This window comes from Mastigoproctus giganteus, chromosome 4 (assembly GCF_048544385.1).
Source record: "Mastigoproctus giganteus isolate SK-2022 chromosome 4, ASM4854438v1, whole genome shotgun sequence".
Lineage (NCBI taxonomy): Eukaryota > Metazoa > Arthropoda > Arachnida > Uropygi > Thelyphonidae > Mastigoproctus > Mastigoproctus giganteus.
Window position 1 is genome coordinate 13041473 of NC_143578.1, and position 11464 is coordinate 13052936.

Below are 11464 nucleotides of genomic sequence, written 5' to 3' on the forward strand. Positions count from 1 at the left end.
TAGAATTAGTGGTTAATTGGCTCTGGCTTAAAGCTTTTTATGTTTGATTGACTTTTAGATATGCAATTTGACTATGGATCAGATTTGGCTCATGCGATTTCTTGTTTTTTCTTAAATGGAAGAACTCAATTAGTCGAAGGGGATAAAATTGGTCGCTGTTTACCAATCGAGGTGCGTTTGCTATAAATTAGCCTCGATGAAGGAAACTTGCGTACATACTTATTTGATAAAAATCTTCGATTGCCCCTTTTTGGGGGGAGGGATGGGGGTAGCGTTTCCACTTGACAGTTTTAAAAATGACGTATCCGCATTCGCAATGAAAACGTAGAATTTATTTCGGGCTGTGATTTCTATAAGGCGCAGACCGTTAAGTTTCCCAGAAGTAACCGAACACCAGTGAGCTCTTCTTAGAGAAGATTAATTTCTTCTTGCTTTTCTTACATCAGTAATAAGCTCTTAAGAAGTTATTAATAGCCTTCAGATTTTGTTCTCATCCCATGTTTGGTGTCCGAGAGGTGGTGGATGGACAGGGTGTGGCTCGGCTGATGATGGGATCGGGAAATGTGAGCGGCAAGGACCGGCGCACATGAGCCAGTTGGAGTCTCTCTGATGACGTCATTGCGTGGCAGGGGTTTGCTCCGGTCAAGGGTCATTAGCCAGTCGGAGATGCAATCCGATCCGCTTGTGTACATGCGAGGTGTACTTTGGGTGCGGTCGGAAGAGATGTTTTTTTTTTTTTTATTTTTTACAGCAGCTCCCTCTAGGTTTTCAGTGCTGATAGGGAATCCATCTGCCGATAGGGAAAAGGTGCCCGGGGAGGTCTCGTTGGACGCTGCCGCCGTCTAGAGCAATTTGACGGGAGCCATGTGACTTATCAGTAACATCGCGGGCGAGGATATTTGTTCGCTGCCCCCCCCCCCTCCCCCAGTGCCCTGTTTCGCCCAATCAAAGAGCGCGAGCAGATCTCTTACCCTTTGGTGTCGTAGCGGTCAAGGTTAAGAGAAACAGTAGCGACCCCGCCCTTCTCAAACAGAAGGGCACTGTCGGACGCCAATGTGAACGGGGGGGGGCAGTTCGCTGGCGAGAAAAGAAAATTAATTAAGAAGGCGAGATAAGGAGCAAATGAGGAGCGAGCACAATAAACGGTATTGTGCGGTGGGGCCCCCACTCGAGGCCCCTCCGATGGTGAGTTTTGTTTGTAAATAATCTCGGTTGGACTCGCAGTCTCCACGAGCGAGGGCGTTCATTTAGCGGTCATTCTTTTCCCGTCCCCTCCCCCCACGACCTTTTGGAGACACGCGATGACTTATCGAAGAAGAGAAAAAGGAAAAGGGGCGAAATCCGTGTCCTTAAGTGACGCCACAGCGAGCCCGCGTCATTGGCGGTGTCAGATGATGCCGTGATTTTGTTGATTCCGGGATGAACAATCGCCTCGTGTTTGCATTATCTGTCGAAGGCCGTGTGCGATCCGATGTTATTCATTTTCCATCTCTTTCTCTCTCTCTCTCTCCATTTGTTCATAATTAAAACCTTCGGCCAAAGAGAGTCCCCCCTTCCCCCGTTAAAGCAAACCTTCCCAAACAACTGAAGGCAGCGGAAGTTTCGTCATAATGTCCCCGAAGTTTCGCTGATGCAGTTCAAAATTGAAGGTCGATCTTCTGCCATCGATGAAGTGTGAAAGGTCATTGTTTTGCTGGTGTCCTCAAGCTTAATTCAAACGTGAAACCTGCCTCTCTCGCTTCCTTTTTCTTCACATCTCTCTCGCTTTCTGTCTCTTTCCCTTCCTATCGCTCTCTCTGTCTCTCTTTCTCTCCTGTTTTGTCTTTTTGTCTCTCTCTTTCTGTCTGTCTCTCTCTCTCTCTCTGTGTCTCTTTCTGTTTCTCACTCTTTTGTCCGCCTCTGTCTCTTTTCCTCTCTTTGTCTCTCTGTCTGTGTCTGTCTCTTTCTATTCCTTATTTTTTGTTTGTCTCTCTCTCTCTGTCCCTGCCTGCGTCTCTGTGTGTTTGCCTGCAGCATGTCTCTCTCTCTCTCTCTCTCTCTCTCTCTCTCTTTGTAATTTTCTGTCTCACTCTTTGTCTCTCGCTGTCTGTCTCTTTCTATCTCTCACTTTTTGTTTGTTCCTTTTTCTGCGTCTTGCTCTTGCTGTGTCTCTTTCTTCCTCTATTCCTCTCGGTTGCTGTCTCTTTCTCTGTGTCTATCTCGCCGTCTCCCTCTATTCCTCTTTGTTCATCTTCCTCTATCTGTTTTTCTTTGTTTCACTTTATTTCTACTTCTTTCTCTCGCTCTTCCTCTCATTTTATGTTTCTCTGTCTGTTCATTCTTTCTCTTTTTATGTGTCTTTTTTGCTTCTCTTGTTTGTTCTGGATTTCGCTCTTTGTTTGTTCATTTCTAACTTCTCTCTCTCTCTCTCTCTCTCTCTCTCTCTCTCTCTCTCTCTCTCTCTCTCTCTCTTTCCGTCATATGTTCCCTCTTTCTCTCCTTCCTCTGTCTGCTTTGCTGTCTCTTTCTGTCTCATTTTTTGCCATTTGTTTTTTGCGTTTAATTTTGTTTCTCTTTCTTTCCCACGTTCCCCCTCTCTTTCTCTGTCTTCATTTTATTTGTCTCTCATTCTTCCCGTCTCTCTTTATCTGTCCCGTTACTTGTTCATCATATCTTTCACTCCCCTCCTGTTTCTTTCTTTGTCTACCTCTTGCTATATATCTATTTTCTCTCTCTCTCTCTCTCTCTCTCAATCTTGCTTTCTCTCTGATATTGAATGCACGATTGTAGATTAAGACGCCACCGCTCTCTTGAACAGAGCACGAGGTCGACACCCAGCACAACTCCCCGCCCCCCATTAAAACCCGATATCGCGGACTCGGTGAACTTAATTTCTCATTTAAAGCCGCAGTCTTCTCCGGTGTCCATCTTTCTGACGTCACACGAACGGACCGCTGCCCGGATGGCGATGGTATGGGGGAAGAGAGGATGTTGTGGGATGCTGCCTGTGTGTCGCGACGCTAAATGAGTCAACTCTAACTGGGTCCAAACGATTCTTCAAGTGGCGGACATAAAAGTCGCAGTTCGGCAGTATTTCACGGGTCCTGACCCGGATCTCGTAAACAGAGGTCGGGGAAAACAACAAAAGTTGTCCTCCCCACCCATAGCAACTTGACCTTTTGACGGCGGCGGGCAGTACAATTGCCCCCGGACCCCCCGGACGTGAGCCATACATTTGTGTGACCTCAATCGTTCCGGGGGTGCGCAAACAGCGACGCTACTAAAGCGCGGATTTAATGGAGTTGTAACGGCGAGCATTTCCGCCGTCACCCTGTTCAGTGGCTGTCGCTACGGCCGTTACGATCCCCCCCTCGCGCTCACTGCAGCACGCGGATATAAACACAGACTTGGACATTGGCATTTCTCGCTCTTTGCCACTTCCTAAATCAGAGATGTTTCGTCAGAGCGCCCCGAGAATGCTCGACACGTGTTCTATTCTCACGCAGGTGCACTCCCATGACCCCTCGGTTGAGCATTCCTCAGCCTCGTCTTATCAACGGTCAAAAATCTCTGTTGTCTCCTGCGAGGAAGCGGCACTTCGCTGTGTGTCTTGTTGGTGTTTAACGAGGTCAACATTTCTGAAGGAGCCTCTCGAGAGGCTTCGCTGGAAACGCCTACCGGCCACTTGTATCAACGCGAGAGAGAGAGAGAGAGAGAGAGAGAGAAAAAAAAAAAAAGTTTTGAATTTGAATTTTGCCGCTTTCAACTGAATTTTTAGTTTGTGTCCTTCCTGAAGGACACAAAGTAAAAAAATTTCGTGTCTTTAAAACATTAAATAATAAATGGGGAGTTCTGTCAGCACGGATGAATCGTGGATGCTTTTCAATAACCCCCCTGTTCCCCTAACTTCATTTTTTTAATCATTGAACCCTGTTATGTACAAACAAATCGTCTTAACACCCAAATACTGCAAAGTTAGAGAAAAAAATCAGCAAACGTACGAACTTTTGCCAACAGTAAATGTGATGTAATGTTAAAGGCCAAAGGGTAATACAGCATGAGTTTTCCAGCTATTGAGAAATGTATGGTCAGATTTGCCAACGCTTCAATGCATCATAAAGATAAAAACCACTTTTGCCAACAATAATTAATGCACCGTAAAGATAAAGGCCAATTTGCCAACGTGATTAATCCACCATAAATAGAAAAGTTAGTTTTGGCAACAATGATTAATGCACTATAAATACAAAGGCCAGTTTTTCCAACAATAATTAATGCACCAAAAAGAAAAAGGCCAGTTTTGCCAACAATGATTAATGCACCAAAAAAGAAAAAGGCCAGTTTTAGCAACAATGATCAATGTACCACAAACGTAAAGGCCAGTTTTCGAACAATGATTAATGCTCCAAAAATAAAAAGACCAGTTATGGCAACAATGATAAATGCCTTTGTAAAGGCGCCTCCTTAGCCAGGTGGGCAGGAGCAGCACACGCTTCTTGATTAGACCAGGGTTCGAGCCCGTGACCATCAAATACGGAGGATGCTGAAAGATCAGGGAATGACCACCGCATATCCCCGGAGCAATATGGCCTTAGTTGGTAATGCTCCTAAAAAACAAAATAACAAATAACAGTCTTTGTAAAGACAAAGGCCAGTTTTGGCAATAATGATTCATACACCAAAAAAGAAAAAGGCCAGTTTTGGCAGCAATGATAAATGCTTTGTAAAGACAGAGACCAGTTTTGCCAACAATGATCAATGCACCACAAACTCAAAGGCCAGTTTTCGAACAATGATTAATGCATCAAAGAGAAAAAGGCCAGTTATGCAACAGTGATAAATGCTTTGTAAAGACAAAGGCCAGCTTTGCCAACAAGGATCAATGCACCACAAACGCAAAGGCCAGTTTTGACAACAATGGTAAATGCTTCGTAAAGGCAAAGGCCAATTATAGCAACAATGATAAATGCTTCTTGTACACAAAGGTCAGTTTCCCAACAATGATTAATCATCAAAAAAGAAAAAGGCCAGTTTTACCAACAATTATCAATGCACCATAAACACAAAGGCCAGTTTTCGAACAATGATTAATGCATCAAAAAGAAAAAGGCCAATTATAGCAACAATGTTAAATGCTTCTTAAAGGCAAAGGCCAGTTTGCCAAAGATGATCAATGCTCCATAAAGTGAAAAGCCAGTTTTGCAAAGAATGATTAACGCACCGTAAAGACAAAGGCCACTTTTGCCAACAATAATTAATGCGCTTTAAAGACAAAAGCCAGCTTTGCCAACAATAGTTAATGCACTGTAAAGACAAAGACCAGTTTTGCGTTGTAAACATAAGGGTTGGTTTTATAGGCCAACAATTAACGCAGTTTAAATAATACAATTTACACAAAAATAAAGGCCAGTTTTCCAATAATTAATGCAATATAAGGTTAAAAGTGAAAGAAAAAAAAAAAAGGCCAATTATAAATTAAGGATTTGCCAAACTATTAAATGAAAGAGAAGTTAGTTTGTTTTGCCAAAAATTAATGAAAGTATCAATTAAATCTGAAGATAATGGTCAAATAAATTTTGCCAATTATTAATTTCCTGCGAGGTTAAAAGTCAGAGTTTACCAATCAATTTGCCAAATGTTAATGAGGCTGAAGGTCAGTGTTTTTTTGCCGATATCATACCGTAGTTCGGTAAAAGCTAGTTTTGCCAACATTAATGCAATTTAGGGAAAAAGGGCCAGAAAACAGATGAAATGGGATGTACTGGTTTTCCAATTATTGATGAAATGATTCATTTTGTTAATATTGGAAGGTGAAAGGCCAACGTTTTGCCAACTGTCAATGTAATATGAATTAAACGGACAAAGTTTTGGCAAATGTTAATGCAGGATAATGTAACAGTGGCTCAAGGTTAAGCACAAGTCTTGAACTTGGACTTGTTCTGAAGATCGGCGTACTACTTTTGAACTCTTTAGTGATGTCGGAGATCTGCTGCATTCGTACAGGTTGGATTAAAGGAAATAACCCTTAAATGTTCTCCCCTTCGAGCTTGTAACCCTGAATTTTCTGTGCATCGCGGAGGCACCAACTGGTGCCCGGGGAGGGGGGGGGATGCTCGTGTCTGTTGTGCCGAAGCCAAGAAAGTGGGTTAAGCGGAATCCAAAATCATAATCGAGGAACGCGAACAAAATCGGCGTAAATGGACGCAAATCATTGAGTGAGTGAAGAACTGCGCGTTCGCGACCCCTCCCAGCTCTCGGCCAGCGCATCTATCACAACAGTCCACGAGTTTTTATGTTGCCCCGGGATTGTTTTCCAGCGTCCTCCATTAATCTCCGTCTGCCGTAATGATGATGTAACTGGAGTGAGGATTACTCGCACGATGGCTCATCTGGGAATTTTCGGACATGAGTAATGACAACGCATCGCCGAGTAATTCCACCCTCCCGTTGACACAAATACACGGAATCTGCCTCTCCCAGACTGTCCTCCCGTCGACCACCGTCTGTCCCTCGGACGTAAATTACTAATTACTGGAAAGTACAGCATATCTGGCGTACCGCTCAACGCGGGAGGCCTTTGACCCCGGGTCGGACCTCTGGAGACGGCCCATCCATCTCGTCTTCCGATCTAGACAGAGCTGCAGGTGTTGGCGAACATGTGCGGCGGTACCGAATCCGTCTGCCCGCTGCCGACAACTGCCCATCACCCGTAACTTCAGATCTGAACTCTCCCTGGTGATCCCCTCCGCCCGTCGCTGTCCCTTTCCCGACTGTCTTTGAAGTCGTTTTAGGTCATCGGATGCTGTCGCGTCGAATGAAGTCGCGCTGCAAACGGATTGAGGCTTCTTCCTCCGCTCTCAGAGACGTCTCGGTCCTCTGCTTGGCGAATGCAGTTCCAGTAATTCGAGCCCCCGCAACGGGACGGGGTCGTTCTCCAGCGGGCCTTCCTTTCTTTTCTTCAACCAATTTGTACTCGTAGCTCTCAATGGTGGTTTTCAGCCCGGTTTGTTTCATTACATTTGAATAATTGCGCGGAAGGGCAACGTGCGAAAGCCACCAGGACAACTTCGCTGGCGAGGATTCATTTGAACCAAATTTATATTTTGTTAATTAATATAAATTAATTAATTGGCAGTTTTTCAAGAATTTGTACGATGCACTTTCATAAAGATGGAGGGTTACTTTTAAAATAACGCAGAGTTGCTTTTTCTCTTTCAGATTCGTCTCGGGTGGAGATCGAAGTGCCCAACACGTCACATCCGGATTTCTGATGATCCACAGTTGGCCACCAGTTTCCTAGAAATCAGAAGAGAGATGAAAAAATGAGAGAGAGATAAAGAGAAAGAGAGATAGATATATAAAGAGAAAGAGAAAGATAATAGCGAGAGAGAGAAAGATAGTTTGGAGAGAGAGAGAGAGAGATAATAGTGAGAGAGAGAAAGATATTTAGAGAGAGTAAGAGGAGGATAGATAGCGAGAGAGATAGTTAGAGATAGAATGAGAAAGAGAGAAAGAGAGATAGATATATAAAGAGAAAGAGGGATAGAGAGAGAGAGAAAGAGAGATAGATATATAAAGAGAAAGAGGGATATATAAAGAGAAAGAGAAAGATAGATAGATATATAAAGAGAAAGAGAAAGATAATAGCGAGAGAGAGAAAGATAGTTTGCGGGGGGAGAAAGAAGAGAGAGAGAGAGATAATAGCCAGAGAAAGAAAGATAGTTAGAGAGAGAAAGAGGAGGAGCTATAGCGAGAGAGAGAGAGATAGAAAGAGAATGGAAGAGAGAGAGAGAGAGAGAGAGAGAGAGAGATACATAAAGAGAGAAAGAGGATAGAGAGAGAGAGAAAGAGAAAGATAGATAGATACATAAAGAGAAAGAGAGATAGAGAGAAAGAGAGATAGAGAGAAAGAGAAAGATAGATAGATACATAAAGAGAGAAAGAGAGATAGAGAGAGAGAGAAAGAGAAAGATAGATAGATACATAAAGAGAAAGAGAGAAAGAGAGATAGAGAGAGAGAGAAAGAGAAAGATAGATAGATACATAAAGAGAAAGAGAGATAGAGAGAAAGAGAGATAGAGAGAGAGAGAAAGAGAAAGATAGATAGATACATAAAGAGAAAGATAATAGCGAGAGAGAGAAAGATACTTAGAGAGAGAACGATGGATAGAGAGATAGAAAGATAAACAGAGAACAGAAAGAAAGAGAGACGAATAAGAAAACATGAGAGAGAACGATAGATAGAGAGAAAGATAAATAGAGAGAGAAACAGAAAGACGAATAAGAAAATGTGTGTGAGAGAGAGAGAGAATAAGATAGAGAAAGATAGATAACGAGAGAGAGAGAGAGAGAGAGAGAGAGAGAGAGAGAGACGAATAAGAAAATATGACACATAAATAGAGGGAAAGAGAGAAAAATAGAGACACACACACACACACACACAGACATGGATAAAGAGATTGACGAATAAGAAAACGAGAGAGAGAGAGAGAGAGAGAGGGAAGGAAGGAAGGAAGCAGAAGAGGGGGAGACTGAGTGTGTGTGTGCATCCATTTTTGAGGATTCGCCTCGTAAGGACCGGCCCCAACAGCGTCGGCTGTTTTTGAACGTTCGTAAGCAGAGATGCGGAGTAATCGCAGACAAAATGTTTTATCACCTTCCAGCAAGAGCGATCTCGTGCATGCTCCGAGTGTTCGCAGCAAATATTTTATTTGTTGTGTTGTGGCGGGGCGGAAGGCAAGCTAAACACCCCCTAAGTTCCCTATTATCGCGTTCTCTTCTCTCGAGGGATGTGTCCGTCACAGTCGGCTACACCCAAGATGAAAAGGGACATCCGACACTGCCACGTGTTCGCATCCCTGCCCCCTTATTCCGCCCAGTGTCATCGCTACGGTGGGTGGAGCCAGCGCCCTCTTGTGATGTAACGCGATCCTCGCTGTGGCCGTAGTCTCGGTTTAATTAGCTTAAAAAACGGCTTTGACCCCTCGATGTCAAGGGCGAAGGAGCGGGGAAACACTCCATCGTTCTTGGCGAAAGTGCGAGAGGAAGAAACGAAGAAGGAAAAAACCGCACAAAGCCGACGCCAGCCGATCCGGAGGTTCGACGGATGTCGCCAAAGTTCCAGTCGACGGCCCGAGACGAAACTGGTTTTCACAATGATTATCCAGATGTATCTGAAATCTGAGATCATTGTGAAAGCTGATTTCGTTGCCCTGGCAACGTTACACGACTCGACGAAGCCCTCCTCTCCAAGGATGCAGCGACACACGAAGATTTATTCGAAGACAAGCCGAGACGGCACCACAGCTCGAGTCAAGGTTCAACCATTGTGACGTCATCGCCAGCAACAACAACATCTTCGACAATGGTCATTTTGTCCGCAGATCGAAGCCACCACCCGGATATACTTGGATTTGGTTACGACACCCCCCCTCTGAATCAGTCTGATCGCTCTGCAAACGCGGATTCTCTGTCGTGAGAGTTGTGTGCAGGCGACCCTACAATGAGAATTTCGCAAATATTTTTAAAATTTTAATTTGCATATTTGGATAATTTTTAAAATATTTGTGTTCAATTTGCAAATGTCTTCACTATTAAAAATAAACACGTTGTTGTAATGTTTATTTGATTATAGTTGTTATACACTCACTGGCCAAAAAATGAGAAACCTTTATTCAATATCTAGGAAAGCGCCACCTTTCGTCCGAATTTAGACTAGTTGCTGTATTGTAGTCTGTAGAGAACTGCGAAGCCAAAATGCTGTTCCAGACATTCTCACTGGATTCAAATCTTGAGAATTAGGGGACCAGGTTAGACGTTGGAAATCTGGGGTATTTTCTTCAAAACATCCACAGTTTTTTTACCATGGATCGTTGCGTTGTCGTCTTCAAAGAATCCATCGCAATCCTGGTAAGAATGAAGCTTTGCAGGACGAAGTTTTTACTAGAGAAAGATATTTATTGGAGTTGTGACCTTCTAACTTTGAGTGGACAAAGTCCATACCAACTGAACATACCCCATACCACCTCTAACCACATTGGTGCCAAAAATCTAGACCCGTCAGATCACGTGATCTTTTTTGATTGTTCCACCGTCCATTTTTGGCGTTGCCGCCACCACTTCAGTCGAATCTTTCAATTTTTCACAGACATATTCGACAGAAGTGATGTCGAATCTTTTGGAAGATTCGACACCATCTGGAAGAGAACTGATAGTCTTGTACCGTCTGTTGAATCTTCTACAAGATTCAACAGAAATTACAAGACTATCAGTTTCATATTTCGGTTGGAAATGGGTCTTTCCCTAAATAGAAATTTTCAGTCATTTGCTGGACCATCTATCCTGGTACACAAGGAATTCAAAAATTCCTCGATATCAATTATCTACCAACTTAATTTGCAACCAGTTGTTTGACGCCAATTGCAAAAGTATTCTAATTTTTTGCTCAGTGAGTGTATGTTTGTTAATTCATGGTACCTGCTTGTATATCGATGGAACTTTCAATAAAGATAATTTTATTTTCATTTGGATGTTAATGGAGATATATTCAACACCAACACTCAGAGCGTCGTGAGTTCGGGATGAAAATTTAGTCCACACACCCCCGTGGGTTTGTGACCACATGTCAACAAATCAGGGTGGAGCTCCCTGTCGGTATTTGGAGGAGAAAAAAGCTCCCATCCGCTGTCACTTTAATTTTTTTTTCTTCATTTAGGAATCCGTTGTGAACGAGTTGGTTTATGAGTTCCCCTCTTGAAACAAAGCAGACTTCAGACATTTGTAAGAAATCAAAAAGTCTGCACCCAAACCGCGTGTACGTCTGTGTGTATATTTATGTGTGTTTGTGCGCACGCGTGCGATTTAAGGAAGGAATGAAAGGGACTTTGTTAGTGGGCGCATTTTTCTTTCTGAGCTAATGGCCGGAAATACGTCACTAACTCAGATACCACTTCAAACGTATTGTTACAATAGTCACATATGACTAATGACTTCCTTGTTTTCTTTCTTTTAAATTATTATTTTTTATTTTTTTTCTACCGTTTGTGAGCAGGAAGAGCAACACAGGTCATGTGATCAAGTGTCAAAGTAATTTTCGGGATTCGAGAATATTATTCACATTTTGTTTTTAAAATTATTCAATTTTAAAAACACAATACTCTGTTAGCGAGGAGACTGATCAACAGTTATGCAGAAACAAATTATGAAATAGTTCTAAAAGCCACCACCAGGTGAAAATCACTGTCCAATTGATATTTACACGAACAGACCTTAGTTCCATAAAGCGCCGCTAGGGGATGAATAATATAAAATTCCAGATTTTTGAAATGGCAGAGGCAGACTTAATTGAAATAATAATAATGAACAATATTAATTTGAGAATATTAATCAGAAAGTTTTGTTTTTAAAATTATTCAATTTTAAAAACAAAATACTTTGTTTTGTTAGGAAACTTACGCAGAAGCAAATTATGAATTAGTTCTAAAAG

The 11464-nt window shown here is 42.7% G+C and overlaps 1 long non-coding RNA gene across 1 annotated transcript in view; it reads left to right on the forward strand.

The window, feature by feature from the left end:
- LOC150086417 (uncharacterized) overlaps positions 1-7524 on the forward strand; it is an 85138-nt gene extending 77614 nt beyond the window's left edge. Inside the window, exon 3 of the long non-coding RNA XR_016546852.1 lies at positions 7198-7524. This is a non-coding gene — a long non-coding RNA (uncharacterized LOC150086417). The remainder of the gene's footprint in view (positions 1-7197) is intronic.
- Positions 7525-11464: the final 3940 nt, after the last annotated feature.